Raw genomic sequence first — 13,506 nt, 5'->3', positions numbered from 1 at the left:
GCTCTGATAAATCCAGCTTTTAGCAATTTCTCTAGTTCAGCCTTGACTAGTAGTGCCACATGAGGATGCATTTTTCAGAGTTTTTGTTTGACTGGTTTAACTCCTGGTATAATAGAGAGATGATGCATGATGAGATCAGAATCTAGTCCTGGCATATCTGAGTATGTCCATGCAAAGTTAATCTTCTTTTCTAAAAATAGATTGGTGAAATCTTTTAACTCTTCTGCTGACAGTGATTGGGCTAAATGAATGACATGCGGTATCTCTTGACTCCCAATGTTCACTGGCTGAGTTGGTTTGATCAATATGGAAGATCTCTCCTGGAAGTGGCTCGGTAGTATATCAAGTACCTCACCTTTAGGTGCCTCATAGAGGTTTTCACCTTTGGGTACGTCCTTTATTTTCTCTTTTTTAGAGTCTGACACTGCCACAATGTGGTTTTCACTATCAGATCTTTTATTCTTATTTTTCTTGTTTTTGCGACTAAGATACTTGATATTCGATTCAATCATGTTTTCATTTTGTTCGCTGGTGGAAGAGTACATGGGTTCAACTGCATTCAGATAGTAGGCTAGTGTATAGTCATTGGCAAAAATAGGCACGTTCAAGGGTTGGTTATAAAGAGTATTATCAATCAATTCTGGATGTATTAAGGATAAGGTTGGTACAGGCTCAAGGGAGTTCACGGTACTATCATCATTGTTTCGAACTGACCAGTCGAGTTCCAGAATACTACCTTGTGTATGTGTCTCGAGACTAGGAAGAGTTATGACACGATTATCATCATTCATGTTAGTATTTATTGGACCTAACTCAACTGACCTACTTCTAGCATCGTCGTGTACTTTATACTGGGCTACATACCGTGGTATAACAGTAGACAATATTTCATTATTCATGATAGAGTAGCCATAATGTGTTGTTGAATAGTTGTTGTCATAGATAGAGCTCCTGTCTGAGCCATCAGAGTCATAGTATGGAGTTGCTGACTCATCTTCAAGTGGTTTAGTGAAGGTATATATAGTATCAACACCCACATCCTTGATGTTGCAAGTTCCTTCTTGATTTGGTTCAGTGATTGCTTGCATTTGACACACTTGTGGATATGACTTTGACAATTCTGTTAACCCCTGTCATCTGTTCCATTCAACTTCTTTTGGACTGATGACTGGTTCTCTTGCTCTAGCTTCTAGTTCTTCTTGTGTGATTCCATACTTGATTTGTCCTGTCTCATTAGGATAATTGGTAAGTGAAGGACTTGCTTGTGTCCTTTCTTTCTTCAGTTGTCGATCATAGTCTTCTTGTCGTTTTAATCTGATTTCTTCTATTTCCTTTTGCATTCTTAGGCATATCATCTCTTGTGCATCATCTACGGTATCCCTGAGTTCTTCAAGTGTTTCTGTAGTAGATGTATCTGAGATGTGATCTAGACCCCATTCATACTCATTTGAATCACTTTCTGAGTCATCTACCTATTGTCTGCCAGTATATGTGACCGGAATGTTCAGTGGTGCAAACAATTCTCTGATTCTGTATATTTCATCTCTCATATTCTCTGGAGCGTCTACTTCATGTGGTATCATAACTGATACAACTGGAACTTGATTACCATCTATTTCCTTTCCCTAGGTGGGTAATTCTTTTTGTTCACCATCACATTCCTCCTGAGTTTGTTGAGTATTAATTTCTTGTGTTGTTAGAGGTAGTACCTTTTTCTTCCACTTACATTGATGGCAAGGTGTGTGCTTCTGATCTGATGACTTTCTTGGATCATATCCCAGTCCAGCTTTATCATTGGTTGACTTAGTTTGTAGCTGAATAGGTTCAACAATACCTTTTTGACATTTGCCGAGAGGACCAATACCTGAATATCCCATGCGTTGAAGCATCTTATAGCCTGGACCATATTGCGTTGGAGAAATCTCACAATGTCGTATTTCTTTATCTACACTATCTTCTTTGAAGAGTGATTTAAGGACATCATCCCCTTCTATTTCATCTGCAAGAGAAGTAGAGGACTGTGTAAAGCTACCATCATAAATGACTTTTGGAGTTAAAGTTTGTGGCCTCATGCCTCTGATGGTTTTCCTGACTGTCTTGGTGATGGAGGAAGAGACATGAGTGAGAGTATAGGCTATATCTTGTAACCATCCATGCCAGTGTTTGTGATTTTTAGTTTCTTTTCCAAATCTTTTAGCAGAGATTCTGAACTTTCAGCTGTGGAAGCTGCTCTATTATTAGGAACAAAAGCATCAACACCTTGCGTTAATGCATTGCAAGCATAGCTTGTATCAGTAGGAATACTGACCTCTACTCCATTATAAGGAAACTTCAGACATTGATGGTACGTAGATGGTACTGCTTTCATTTCATGAATCCATGGCCTACCCAATAAGATGTTGTATGAAAGATGAAGATCCAGAACTTGAAAAATGATCTCTCTCCACAGGTCCTACTCTTATTGGTAATGATACCAGTCCCTTAGAAGTTCTTTCTTCTTCATCATAAGCCTTGATTGTTATCTTCTTTGTTGGATCAATAACATTTTCAAAGAATCCCAGTTGTGTTAATAGATTGTAAGAACAAATATTCAACCCAGCGCCTCCATCTATCACAACACGTTTAACGTGGTGTTTATAGATCATGGCTTCAATGCGTAATGGCTGGTTATGTGGATCACTTAGTGAGTTATCATCTTCTTTAGAAAACGTGAGGTAATGAGGGGAGATCAAGTGACCTACCATAGATTGAAATTGATCTACGTCTAAATCTTTCAGAACACTGGTGGTAAGTAGAGCCTTGTCTAGGACTTCTTTATGAGCAGAAGAGATCTTAAGCAGTTCTAGAATGGAGATTTGAGCATTGGTTCTCTTTAATTGTTCAACAATACTATAGCCAGGAGAAGATGATGGAACTAGTTGCTTTGATTTGGCCATGATTGTGTCTGTTTGTTTATTTGGTAGTTTTGATGTTGTTTGATCAAAAGTGGAGGAACTATCTCCTGGGAGAGAAATCTTCCTTGAGCACGAGTCACGACATTAGCAGCTTGTGCTTGATTTTGATGATCCTAGACTATGATCACATTGCAATATTTAGGTTGAACAGATTCAATCATGTTGATCACATTATCATTGTTAGTGTAAGTATAATTGACTCTAGCTCCTCCCTTGGATTTTGAGGAATCTCCTTGTTCACAAGTGGGTAAGGGATCTTTAAAGGCCTTATGATCAGCATTAGTTGCATGATTTCCCACAATGATCTTGCCTGCATCAATGAGATCTTGTATTTCATGTCAGAGTTTCATGCAGTGGTTTATGTTATGTCCCTTGTTCCGATGGTAGTCACAGTACTCATTTTCTCTCCACCATTTGGGTCTAACTTCTGGGTCATAGGGTCGGGAATTGTCTGGCAGTGTTATCAGATTATTTGCCAATAAAGTTTTAAAAGCCAATTCATATGACTCATCTAGAGGAGTAAAATCACACTTAGGCTTTGAGACCCAAGGTTTGTCTTTAAACCACTCTCTTGTTTTCTTTGGGGGATTCTCTGTTGTAGTTTCAGCTGCCTTGAGTGCTTGTGTGCCACTGGCTAAGTTAAATATTGTGGATTTTGTTTTTTCTTGAATAGTATCTACCACTCCATTGCTAACAACGTTCTTGTTGTTGTCTGTGCTATATTTCCAGTATTTACTCTTTTCTTTAGAGCTAGAACCTTGCAATGTTTCTTTCCAAAGTGATATATCTCCCTTTTTTATAAGTACATCTTCCATTCTGAGGGCTTTATCTACCATTTTGTTGAATGAAGGGTGCACTTGCATCTAGACACTGTATTTCAATTCAGGGACTAAGTTGTTGATGAAGATGTCCATTTTCTCAAGATCTGGGATAGTCCGTGAATATCTAGAGAACATCTTTCTCCATCGTTGGAGGAAAGTGAGAAAGGGTTCTCCTGTCTTTTGTCTAGTATTGCAAAGCTCTATCATAGTGACTGGATGACGAATGTTATATGAGTATTGTTGTAAAAATAGTTGGATTAGTTCTTCAAACATTTTTATCCCTTTGGATAGACTTGCGAACCATTCCATTGCTTGACCTCCTAAACTCGGGAAAAGGCACATGAGGTACGTTTGATCATGCATGAACTCCATACAAGCGGCACAGAACTCTCTGACATGGTCTTGAGGATCTGAGGTACCATCATACTTGTCAAATTTTGGTATCTCAACTCGTGAAGGAAATGGAGACATGTAAAGGTTTTTGTCAAATGGGAATGGGCATATTGTGTCCAAAGAATATTGTTTTGGCGTTTTATAGTTGTTTTCTATTCTTGTGATTGCAGTTTGTAATGCTTGCATTTGTTTGCTCATTTTTCCCCATGGTGTCTCTTCCTCTTTAGCAATGAGGGCCTCCACATTATAACCAGTAGGGAGTTTGGCACCTTGTTTTGCTAATTCTAGGAAATAGTCTTCTTTTTCCCTAGCCATGATGACCTTCATCATTTTTGAAAATTTTTTATTATTCTGACATCTATGTACTTCGTCTTCAGGAGGTTCAGAAAGCTCAGACTCAGTTGATGAATCACTGTTAGTGGCATGATTGCTGAAGTCATCATGAGTGTTTTGTTTATTAGCTTCTCTTTCTTTTCTTTCCCCAGACATGGTGGGAGATAGGGGCTGATCGAAGATTGGTATATCATAAACTGGTATCTATGATGAGGACGGTATCTGTGACGAGGACAGTTTATTGTAAAAGGGGTTTTCTTTGAAGAATGGATTGTCTTTGGTCGAAAAGGGGGTTTCTTTTTCTTTGTCCTTTTTATTGCGAGAACTTCTAGTTTGAACAGGCATTTCCAACCGATAGGACTGAGAGTGAGATGTTTTGCAGAAGTCAAGATCAAATTGTAGCTAGTAGTTCATTTAACGTAGTAATTAAGAGAAGTAACTTAAGATCTGGTCTGGTTTCAGGAACGATCTATCCTGTGTAAGACGTTATCTAAGTTGACTTAGGTTTGATAAAATGTTTGTTTGAACTAGCTTAAAGATGATCGACAAAATCATGCAACGCAATGACAGAGGTACACTATCAAGGTTGTTTATGCTCAAGAGGATGATAACCAATTTTAGGCTTGCTGTAGACTGATCTAGGAAACTTTGACTATTTTGACTGACAAGATCAAGAATTCATATGACAGAGGATTGGACAGAGATGAGATTCTGATAGACAGAGTTTCAATGACTGACGACTACTAGTTTTTGATAAGGATTGATGTTTCAATGACTAACAGAGACCAGTTTGGACACAGACAGAGTTTATCATTGACTTTGTTTGTTGTTTTCTCCAGTTTTGGTATTCTAGTTTTAGTTTTAGGGATGAAAACATAGAAAACACACAAGATATATAATAATTCAATCACAACACGGTAACCCTATGGAAGTTGGCTTAGAGAAGAAAACCTTTGCTTGCTGACTTAGGTACACACCCAATAGCTAATCAGAGTACGGTCGCTGAGTCTCGTGCAATGGATTCTCAACGCCGTATTAGCCGACTCCAAACGCTAATGGGGGCACGATATGGCAATTGTCTTGGGAGAGTTACTATCTCTCTTGCACAAAGATTATCAACCTTTTGGAGGTGAATTAGGTAGTTTCTATCTTATGGTTCTTAGTCAGGAATTCCATTTGAAATCACCCCTTGAATTCACGCAAGCATGATTGAGGCCTATAGCCCAACAAGGTACCAAAACAAGATGTAGTCACGTAAACGTGATTGAGACCATGAGGCCCTACAAAATGCTCGATATGAGAGATCTCAAAGAGAAAACTCAAATAATCCCATCCTCTGAGACTTTAATCACCAGAGGCCTATTTATTATAGTGAGTTGGAATGCTCAGGTCTAGTGTTACTCACTTGGGTCGTTCTCACAGGGTGATTACTTTTTCCCACTGTGACAGGCCCGCTAAAGGTACACAAATCTCAAAACTTAGAAAAAAACTTCGAGGGTCTAGATTTCTGATTGTCTATAAAAGACAAGAGCATACTCTCCTACCTCTTAGATTTTTCTGAAAACACGAAAGACAGATTTGTTCTTTAACCAGATAGCAATTTAAGTGCCTAAGAAAATACTAAATGAATACACAATGTTTAGTCGATTCTCCTTAGGCAACCTACAAAACCAATATGTCAATAGTCATTTTCTTCTTGATTCTTTGGCATGCGTATGTTTGATTGATAGATTCTTTGACAAGCATCCTGAAAACATTAAAATCTCAAAATTATTTTCCAAGATAACATAAAAAAATAATCAAAAGAAAATTCTATCATGTAAACTTTAAACTAATCTAACAAGAATTTCCATTTTATGACTATCCTAGTTATGACAATTTTTGATAGTACTGCACTCTATCGCTTATAACTTTTGAAAAAACACTAATTTAACAAATCTCTTCGGTGGAAATATGGAAAACTTGGTTTTACAAAACATATTAAAATTTTGGTGAGATCCAATGGTTCAATAAAAAGTTATACCCTCCGAACCGAGACCATTTTTGACTGTCACAGAAGAATAGGTAAAGTGACAGCCCTGTACTCTGTCAATAATAACTTTCAAACACAAAATATTTTGTCAAATCCGTTTGGTGAGCCTGTAGAAAAATTCATTTTCAAAAACATATCAAAAATTTACTGAGATCCAACGGTTCAATAAAAAATTATTCTCTTCCAACCGAGACCATTTTTGATTGTCATAGAAGAATGAGTAAAATGATAGTCCTGCACTCTGTCAACAATAACTTTCAAATCCAAAATATTTAGAAAAATCCCTTTGGTGATCCTGTAGAGAACTTGATTTTACAAAACATATCACAAATTAGTTAAGATCCAATGGTTCAATAAAAATTTATACTCTCCAAACCGAGACCATTGTTTACTGTCATAGAAGAACAATAAAAAAGAAAGATTTTTATTTGCAACTTTAACACATGTTTATTAGTTATAAAAATCAAACATTAAATTTGTTCAAGAAACATTATAAATCTTGTAGATGTGGGTTTGAGCCCCACGGTGGGCGCCAGAAATGTGTGTGTGAAAAGTGGTATGAGAATTTGTATCTGCAAGACACAACACTTCAATCAAGTCATTACATGCATGGTTAATCATATATAATCAATGAATAAATAAACCATAACAAATCGACCCATTGCCTTCTAAAAGATGCGAGTATAAGATTGCTCTCAGATTATAAGCAATACTAGTGACTAGACAACATCAAGATGAAGGATTTTATCTATATGAACATGATGAATGCTAGATGGATGCAATATTAATCTAACAACATTTTTGCAATATTAAACTAAATGATTTAATTAATATGAAATAATTAATATGCAATATATCAATGAAATCCAAAGCAAAAATAGTATAATAACAATATATTCTCTAGCCTCTCTTTGAATGAGAGATGAGCCTGAATTTATAGAAAATTCAAAAAGAAACCAATGGTTGAGATCAAATGATGATGAGCGGTCAAGATTTTCCAAGAGGAAGCACAATCCAGGTGAATTGATGTGATTGGATGCTTTTCTCAGTTTTAAAGGAAATTGAACTAAAAATAAGATTAAATCAAGAAAAAACTGATTTAAAGGAAATTGAACTAAAATTAAGATTAAATCAAGAAAAACTGATTTATTCTCTATTTCATTCAATTTTAATATTTAATTGTTTTAATTCTTTTCTTTGAGATTATCTATCAATTTTCAATTTGTTTTTTTCAAGATTATCTCCAATTGATTTCTTTTCTCAAATTTTAATTCTTTTTTGTCAATTAATTCCTTTTTTGATTTATTTCCATTTTTGAAGATTTGTGCTCAATTGATTTATTTAATTTAAATTAATTCCTCTTTCTTGATTTGTTTCCTTTTTTGAAGATTTATGGCAATTTGATTTATTTAATTAAATATGCTAAGATATTTAATTAAAATAAATAAGATAATTGTTTAAAATGATTTACTTGGAATGATTTAATTAATTAAATAAATAAATATTTAATTAATATTGAGTGATTGATTTGCCATGTGACATTTGATGATTTTAGAATTAATTGTGTGCTCAAGATTTATTTAATTGCCTTTGGTTAGGACCTTGGTGACGTTGTCGAGATTAGGGGCCCATGGTTTAGATGACCATTTTTAGGGTATTACACTACTTAGATGTTGATATGAGAAAGAGTTCAAGGGTCATCACTTCCCAAGTAACTACAATTCCCACGTAACCCTTCCTTCAAAGCTTTTGCTCATCAGGTATTTGTTTATAGTGAGTTAGAATGCCAAGGTATTCTAGCCATACTCACTCTGGGTCGTTCCCTTCTCACGATTATCACTTGCTTACAAAAGCAAATGGTCGGAAAGGCAGGCCCTCTAAAGGTGACACACAATCAACAACATGAGCATGGTATCAAAGATCTGGATTTTTGATCACCCTAAGAAGGATGAGAGCATACTCTCCTACTCCAATGTCAAACTCAACAATCAAAGCAAGCATAAATTCATTCCATCCTATTTAGAAATCATACTAGGTGCCCAAATATTAATTGCAAACACAAAGTTTAGTTGTAATCCAAGGCAACTTGCAAAACCCAAGTCAGAAGTTTGATATGCTTAGTCTTCGACTATCGAACCTGCATAAAACATGTTAGTAGTTTCATTTGTTGTCTTTGCCATGCATATGCCAAGGTGCTACATAGAGAATCAGTACCAAAAACCAAAAAGTAGAAAATAGAATGCAAAACAAACAATTTTCAAGTAAAACACTGATTTTTTTTTACCTCTGTTGCTGGACTTTACACAGGCGTAGAATGTATGACACAGGTGTAGAATGCATGACACAGGCACAAAACGTCTTTAACACACGCGTAGGTTGCTTGACACAGGTGTAGGTTGTCTCACACAGGCGCAGAAGTCCCCAAAAAGCCCTACATTGCCCTATTTTTTGGGTTTTTGACTTGCAAATCAACTCAAAAGCACTCAAGACATGGTTAGATTCACGTCGGGTTCACCAATTAATGTAGCTAGGAAATCGGAAATCATCACAAGAAAATCAATATTAGTCATAGCTCAATCACAAAAGCTCAAATGTAATGATCAATCCTAAACACACTCAATAAAGACATGAAACCAAAACATTCAAAACTAAAGACTAAGCAAACCAAATGCAGATCTGAATGCTTCCTTCATGCGGCTCCATTGTCCTTCTTTCTTCTCCAAATAGCCTTTGTTTGTGGATCTCACCTTCAAGTGCATAAACCTAATGTGAAAGAAAGATTGACATTGGCACAAGAGTACTCGAAGCGTGATTGATTTGACAAAGTGATTATTCATTCGATAAAGTGATTATTCTCATCAGTTGGGATTGAAGAAATTCATCCGCTTTATAGACAAATTGGAGAAATGATCAAATTAGCATGATTCAATTCAAATGGAAATTGCAAAGCAAAAATGTCAATTATGACAATTTATGACAAATTATGCACTTTCTATGCAAAATTTGATTGATTGATAATTCATGACAATTTATGACAAATTTCTATGTCAAAATTGATTGATTGTCAATTATGACAAATTATGACAAATTGAAATGTCATTCCCATGAAATTAGGAGAAAAATAGGAGAGGATTGAAATTAGGAATTAGAAAATTAGAAAAAGAGGAAAATTAGGAATTAGGAAATTAGGTAAATTGGAAAATTAGGAATTGATGAAAAATTAGGTAAATTAATTAACATTTGTCATTTATTAATTAATTCACAAAAAGAGGAATAATTAGCCAATTAAATTAATATTTAATTGTGACACGAAGACTTAGGATAAATAAATAATTTATTAATCCTAGAGAAAGAAATGACAAACAAGGTTAAATGATTAAATCACGAAACCCTAGAAAATGAATTAACAATGCAAGGATGACAATTAGGTCTTGATGAAAGATAATTGACTCAATCATGATTCTGATTAACAAAGGACCAATGTGATAAATGATTTGATTGATAAATGCACCAATTGATGAGGAACAATGACTAATTGATCCAAATTGATATAATTGAGAAGGCGACGATCGATGGCAAATTGATCACAAAATGTCAAAATTGACAAGAGGACGAGGATCGATGACAAAATAGATTTGCAAGACGACAAGATTAAAAATGACCACGATCGATGACAAATCGATCACAAAATGACAAGATCAAACATGACAACGATCGATGACAAATCGATCGCAAAATGACAAGATTAAAAATGATAAGGATTGATGACAAATCGATCACCAAATGATAAGATTGACAAGAGAACAAAGATCAATGACAAAATAGACAACAAGATTAAAAATGACCACGATCGATGACAAATCGATCGCAAAATGACAAGATTGATGACAATTTGATTAAAGGACAAGGATCGATGACGAATTGATCGCAGGATGACAAGATTGAAAACAACAATGATCGATAACAAATCGATCGCATGACGACAAGATTGAAAAGAGGAAAAAACCCTAATTAGGATTGACGATGTCCAAAATGATGACAAATGAGCACACACATTGATGCGACAGGATAAGATCGATCAAAATCATGACTGGAGATTGTTATTGACAAGACCAAATTCGAAAGTGAGACAAATGAAGAATGCAAAAGGAGGACTCGATGCTCGCAAATGATAAAAATCAAGTACGAATCATAGGAGAAATGTTAATGCAATGCAAAAACCTAAAATGAGGCAATGCGCAAATGTTAAAGTATGACTTCGCAAGCATTGACCATTTTTAGACATCTACACCTACAGGTACCACATGGTTGAGTGGTGATGTTTTTTCCACCCATTGAGAATACTTTGGACGACTTTCATGTGAGTGGCTAAGTGAACCCATTCCTTATGTTTGAAGTCTCCACATCTTGGTTATGAGATGATCTACCTTTATAATGTAATTTGCAATGTATCTTCTAGAATGATGTAAAAGACATGCAATTTGCATATTTATACTTGTGATCATGATTTGTTGATGTTATTTCAAAAGGAAAAGATTATAAAAATATGTATGAATAATTAGATGTTTTGCATGTGTGTCTTACTATCAATTTATGCTTATCATAGGAATATTTCTTTGGCATTTTAAAATGAACATAGAATAGATATTTATGAATTAAGTTAGAAAGTTAATTTTAAACAAAAATTACTTGCTATGAAATTGAGTTATTATTTGTCTAATTCTTTGGCTTCCCAAGCAGGGGCATTACAACCTAGGCATCTTGATTCAATGCTTTTTTCCTCAAATTTTGAGAGGATAATAAGGTGGTCCTATCCTATTAAAATCTAGCTTTATAAAACAATATAATCATTCTAAGTTATTCTAAAGGTGATTCTATTATCAAATCCCTATGTAAGGAATCTCTCTCAATTCATATTAACATATCTCATTATTGCATCTCATCATTACACTTCAATAGTAGAGTCTAAGGAGCATCAATCTTGATAAAGGCATCTTCATTTATGTTTTAATTATGATTTCATGATGGAATTTTGTAAGGAAGTTAAGTAGCGGAACAACTTCCTACACTAACCTTGAGAGGAAGGTAATGCAAAAAAATTTATAGATCATTACAACTGTTACAAAAACTTAACAGAAACAAACATGAATAACATTCATGCCACAACATAGTGATTTATGTGGGAAAAACCCTTTCGGGAGAAAAATTCCACACTCTAAAAGCCACCCAATATATTATTCATAAATTAATAATAGATTAAAATATACTTGTAGAGCAACCTCTTCATAGGAATACTGCCAACCAGAGATTTAGATCTAACTAAATAACTATCAGACTCTTAGACACAATGTCTATCTCATGCATCTCATATATAGTAGATACAATACATGAAACCGTCAAACGATATTACAAAACCATGGGCTAAAGCCACCTAATAAAGTGTTACCAAACTTATCTCTAATCTAGATGCACTATAACATGTCAAAAGACACATCAACACATGTACCTCCTTATTATAGCTCATTTATGTGTCTGGTGCAATTTTGTATTTCCTATTTCAGGAGTCAAAAACTTCTCGAGGCCATAACTTGTGAATCGGGTGTCCTATTGATGAACCGTTTGAAGTGTTGAGAAGTTCGCAAAGTTCTCTATCACCTCATAACCCACTATGTTGGTTACACACACTTTTCAAGACATTTTAGAGGGTCTAAAGTCCTCAAAATTAAATTTAAACCTTTCATCGCACATGCCAAAATTAGAAACTTTAATATTTTCAAAACTAGTTGTGATCTTCCAACGAAAATTTACTAGCATGCTTATCTAGACAATTCGAAGCTTTGGGGAAAAATTCGCACCATTTTCTACTCAAATGAAAACATACTATAAATAGTAACATCAAGTAAATGCAAGGTTGAGACTCCATTTTCTCAACAACTTTATGTGATTTACACGGGGGCTTCACTTAGTGAACTTGGGTTATAGAACATGTGTTCATTGCATACTAAAGAATCCCCCTATTTTCAAAAAATATTGCCTCAAAATCATTTTTGTCACTCCCTCCCAATACACAACCCAAATTAAAACCCCCGCTATTTTCACCAAATTTTGTACTTTTTAATATCCTAAATTAAAAACCCCCCTATTTTTACCAGATACATAATATATTGTTAAAGAATTTTGGGATATTAAACCCCCCAATATGAATGCATGTGATATAATATTGCCTAACTAGTGAATCCCCTATGGTGATTTATCATGTTATTGCATCATCACATGGATAAATTATCCTAAAGACATTTCTTCATCAATTGAAGTGGTATGTGCAAGATTGTGAGGGGCCCAAAAGTGGCGTTATCCTGACTAAATTCTTGATTGATAGGCTAATTGAAAAATATATTCTTTAACTTTGAAACGGTATCACATTTTTTGAATCTAAAATACATGTTGCATTCTATACTTAGTATAATATAGGATGAAAAAAAAATCAGAATGTTTTGACCAAGTTATGTTGGTCAGACATACAAAGTTTTTGTATATTTTTAAAAAGTTGTAACAAAATGATAATAATTCATTATTTATTTCAAAAAAATATGTGTCACATTTATACATGAGTCTTCTACTTATATCTAAAATTTTATGATTTGATACTGGTGAAGGTGGTCAGACAAACACCTACTTCTTATCTTTTTCCTAAAATTTTAGTACTACTGCATTAAAATTTCAATTTTTTGTCAAATAGATTTTTTTTCCAAAAAACAACTACTAGCTTAGAAACTACATTCAATTTTCTATGGATTCTATTCTTACATATTTTTCACATAGTGTTGGTAACTTATTCAAATTTTTACTTCAATTTGCCTAACTCCATTTTTCTAATTTTCATTGCCATTTAAGGGCATGTTTGACCCACCATGATCCTGCACATACCCCAAGGGTTAATTCCAAGCTTAGGGTTTGACCTAGGAAAACCCCT

This window comes from Cryptomeria japonica, chromosome 5 (assembly GCF_030272615.1).
Source record: "Cryptomeria japonica chromosome 5, Sugi_1.0, whole genome shotgun sequence".
NCBI classification, from domain to species: domain Eukaryota; kingdom Viridiplantae; phylum Streptophyta; class Pinopsida; order Cupressales; family Cupressaceae; genus Cryptomeria; species Cryptomeria japonica.
Note: the sequence above shows the minus strand (reverse complement) of the source record.